At 36.5% G+C, this 5,000-nt stretch overlaps 1 pseudogene; it reads right to left on the bottom strand.

The window, feature by feature from the left end:
* Window positions 1-6: 6 nt before the first annotated feature.
* Window positions 7-5,000, bottom strand: part of LOC113102403 (ankyrin repeat domain-containing protein 13C-like) — a 13,170-nt pseudogene continuing 8,176 nt past the window's right edge.

A 5,000-nucleotide genomic window follows, 5' to 3' on the forward strand; every position in this document is an offset into this window, starting at 1 on the left:
TGCGACGATCTCCAAAACATTTAACAGCCTGTAAACAAGTGGTGTATCAGTTAGAAACAGCACACATGGACGTCTCCAGGAGTCTGCTGAAGGAGGCACACTTACGACTCGATGCCCAGAGGGAAGTCCTGACTCATGGCTACGGTCGCTTTGAAGTTCTTCTTGCTCTCTTTACACACGAGCTCTCGGCCCAGATGAGGAGCCCTAGAAGAGACCAAACATGAGCCTCTCACCGTGATTTGACTCCTGTTTCAGACGCTAACTCTTTCTCACAGGGACGTCTGTAATAGCTGCTGCTATTAATAAAGACATACTACGAATGTGTTTCTTCTCTTACTGCTTCCACGAGTCGAACAGTATTGCTTCTACCTACGTCCCCGAGAAACAATTACCGTCCGAACAGGACTTATGATGGAGTCTGACGTACTTTCCCGTCTCGGCGGTGATGTACTCCTCCCAGGAGATAGTGTTCGGAGACGGAGCGGTCAGCGACTGACGCCTCACCGGCTGAGAGAGCACAGACACAGAAAACACATCAGTGAGCAACACCTCATCCCCAGCAGAGGGCGCTGCACAATCAACCTCAGCGCCTGTAAACCGCATTAAACTAAACGCAATCGTCATCAAGACGTTTTTAGCTGAACTATTAGCACTACTAGTCACGCTGAATCAACTAGTGCTGTCAAACGATTAGTCGCGATTAATCGCATGCACAATAAGTTTCTGTTTACATAATATGTGTATGAAACTAGGGCTGCTCGATTATCGCAAAAATCTCACTCGTGATGAATCTTTCGTCAATATTGTTATTGCGATTGCTTAGCATGATTCTGAGTTGACCATATGACAAAAACTTAATGTAAGTGTTTTATTTAAAGACATAAATGTATGTATTTCAGTTTTTTCACAGTTCTCAATACTAGAGTAAGTAACGACAGCAGGGATATCAGGCGCTGTCACTTTAAGAGCTGCACCGATACAATTTACTGTTACACATGTATCACAACCAATGAGAGTTTATGATAATAATATATGCATTTTGACATATTTGTGTGCGTTTTGATCATTTAGGTGCGCACCTGGAGCTAAAGAATGATTTTATAGGTCCGTGAACACCGCAAGATCTCTTTAAAACATGAATAAATCTAATCAACTTTAATAAATCAAGCAAGTCACGTTTAGCAAAAGTCGCATTGCATGATTTAACTGATTTGCATGTGAAATCAGGCTTTTATGAAGACGTGAAAGTGCACAGATTATTGAATTTTCCTCATCACATTGCGCAGCTTCACGTGACTGAACTGACCTCGAAGCTCTGCTCGATGATGCTCCCTCCTTTGCTGAAGCTCTCCATGATGGCCTTGTTCCTCAGGATGTCCTCCTCGCTCAGGTGCTCGCGTCTCTTCCTGGACTCCAGAACCAGGCCGTTCACCATGTAGAAATCCGCCAGGAAATTCCCCACTCGCTCCTGCGGGAACGTCAAACCGCTCAGAAACCACACCGAACATGCCACCTGGCTCTAATCACATGAGTGTGTTTTGAGCTGGTTTAGAAATGTGAGTGTGTCCAGCAGTGTCATGCGTACGGTTTTGTCCTCTCGGAAGAGCCAGCCGGTCTGAGCGCGAGAGAAGGTGATGGATTTGGTGGAGAGCGTGGCGGAGTAGATGTCGCTGCTCATCAGGATGTCCACCTCCTCCTCCGTCTCCATCTCTGACTCCTGAACACACACACACACACACGTGCACACACACACCGTCCGGCGCAGAACACGCGTGACGAGCGAGCAGGCGGAGCACGTGCCTCGTGATGGATCCGCTGATAAACCTTCTGCTTCTGCTCGTTGTCCAGAACCACGAAGGACTCGGAGGGAGCGGCGTCTCCACAGAAGATGAAGCTCAGGTCTCCTCGCTGACACTTCATATCACTGAAGTCGATCAGTGTCGTGTCCAGACTACACACACACACACATATCATTTTTTAATGAAATAGTAAAAATAGTACTTTTTATTTAGTTACCAGTAAATGACAAATGAATATTTAATATATAATATTAGCTCTGTGATCTGAGTGGGTGTGGGTTATTGATGTGGTGTTTGATTCAGAGCAGAGGAACGAATCTCAGCAGGATATGATCAGACGCACCGGATGTTGATGCCCTGTTTGTAGATCTTGCAGGCGCGTCCGAGGGTAAAATCCGTGAGAGTAAAGGCACTGAGGAAGAGGAAATCAACACTCAAACACATCACAGTCACACCCATGCTCAACATGCCACATGCTGTAAACTGTAAACTGTCTGTGTTGCCCCGTCACACACACACTTGAGGTCATCCACTAACAGCGACTCTAACGACTAAAACACAAGACTAACGATCAGAAGTCACTCACCCCAGCTCTGGAAGTCCCAGTGCAGCTCCAGATAGAAATCCCCCAGCTACAGAACACAAGAGACAGAGACAGAGTAATACACCAGGCCCGGCTGATTCACATGAGCGTCATGTGTGTGTGTGTGTGTGTTGATTTTTTTGTATCTATTTATTGTCATATCAACTTATGCTATTAATAGAAATCAAAATAAAGAAAAAATTAAGAAAATTACTCAAACAATAATTGAACAATTACTTTCGGTATAATATTTGACAGAAATAATCCTGTTTTTTATGCGTTTTTGCTTATTCATTTATTGCCATATTAGTCGCAAAAGCTATCAGTCGAAATTAAAATAATGATGTAACAATAAAAAGAAAAGAAAATTATACACAATAATTTAACAATATATGGTTAGAACAATAAACAAATAAATATAAATAGCTTGATATTTCAGCTAATTTTAAATGAATTTTATTAATTATATTTTATTAACTGCCATAGTACCAGCAAATACTATTAGTACAAATTAAAACAAAACTCCAATAAATTAAGAAAACTGTATATATATAAAAAAAGAGGAATTACGAAAGCACTTTCAGCTTTATGTTTTAAGGAAAACCTAAAATTGTAACATCTTAAAGACAAATTTCTGAAAAAAAGCCATTGCCTGATATAATTAAAGGCAAGACATCCCATCAGTAAGTTAATAACTAAAATATGCACTCAAAGTCATTGTCTGCTATGGAGCGCTCGTGTGAATCTGAAGTGTCTGCAGTGAGGTGACATTGAGTGTCTTCTTTCCTGTAGGTCACTTCCTGTCTGAAGATCATTCCCAGATGCCTCAGTCTCTCAGCGCCGATGCTAATTAATACATGGAGTGTGTGTGTGTGTGTGCTGCGCTACCTCTTTCAGTGCTTTGAGCAAACGAGGTCTCTTGTCCTCTACACTCTCTCGTGACTGCTGCTTCAGCTTCCTCAGCAGAGCTGTGACTGAAACACAAAACATCAACCATTAACTTCCCATTTCATCTGTCACCTGAAAATATGGTTTCAAAACAGCTTTATATGAATGGGTGCCGTCAGAATCTAAACAGCTGATAAAAACATCACAATAATCCACAAGTACTTTAAAAGTACTGAATATTAACAAAAGAAATTAATTAGTATCAAAAGTAGTGAAATAGTAAAATTAAATGAAATTGTTTCAAAAATATCTAAATTGTATCAAAAGTATTAAAATAGCATCAGAAGTAGTGAAATACTGTAGTAACAAAAGTTCTGAAATAGGATAAAAATTATTGAAATAGTATCAAAATACTGAAATATTATTAAAAGTACTGAAATATTATCAAAATACTGATATTACAAAACTAAAAAAATTACTGAAATAGTATTAAAAGTTCTGAAATAGGATAAAAATTATAGAAATGTATAATACGGATAAATATTATTAAAATACTGAAATATTATCAGAATACTCATATATAAAAAATTACAAAAAATTTTTGAAATAGTATTAAAAGTACTGACATATTATCAAAATACTGAATATAGTTACAAAATATGAAATATTATAAAAATAATAATTACAAAAGTACTAAAAATATAATTAAAATAGAATCAAATACCGAAATAGTTAAAAGTACTGAAACATTATCAAAATACTGATGTATTAACAAGAGTGCTAAAATAGTACTAACAGTACTGAAATATTATCATAAGTGCCAAATTGATATTTTAAGTACTGAAATGGTATCAAAAGTACTGAAATAGGATAAAAATTATTAAAGTAGCATCAAAATACTGAAATAGTACCAAAAGTGAAGAAATAGTATCCAATGAATCTAAATAGAATATAAAAGTATAGAAATATCAGCAAATGTACTAAAATGGTGTCAAAAGTACTGAAATAGGATACAAATGATTGAAATAGTATAAAAATACTGAAACAGTATTAAAAGTACTGAAATATGATCAAAATACTGATATATTACAAGAAGTGCTAAATAGTACCAAAATACTTAATATTATCAAAAGTATAATTAGTATCAAAAGTACTGAAATATTATGAAATCACTGAAACAGCATTAGAAGTACTGAAATAATATAAAAATACTGCAATATTATCAAAAATGCTAATATAGAATCAAAAGTTTAGAAATTTTATTAAAATACTGAAATTTTATAAAAAAGACTGGAATTTTTTCAAAATACTGATATATTATCAAAAGTATAAAAATAGTACCAAAAGTACTGAAAAATTATCAAAGTACTGCATTAGTATAAAAAAAAGTAATGAAATATTATGAAAATAATTAAATAGTTTCAAAATGTGGAAATAGTATCAAAAGTATTAAAATATAAAAACTACTGAAATTATATCAAATCTATGGAGTGATGGAGAGATCAAAAATGGAGTTATCCATGTGCTGCATCTCTGTGTGTATCTTCAGCATCATCACCTCCTCCCACCATCACTGATACATCATTTTCACTGAGAAATTAATAACTCAAGCCACCAAAACTGACACCTTCTCAAATAACCCTTACGTCTGAGACACAAGCAACAATACATGTCAGTAAGAGTAAATCAGCTTCTGAAACACAATGATGAAGATCAGAGAGTCAGACGTG

The sequence above is a fragment of the Carassius auratus genome, unplaced genomic scaffold (assembly GCF_003368295.1).
Source record: "Carassius auratus strain Wakin unplaced genomic scaffold, ASM336829v1 scaf_tig00217726, whole genome shotgun sequence".
NCBI lineage: Eukaryota > Metazoa > Chordata > Actinopteri > Cypriniformes > Cyprinidae > Carassius > Carassius auratus.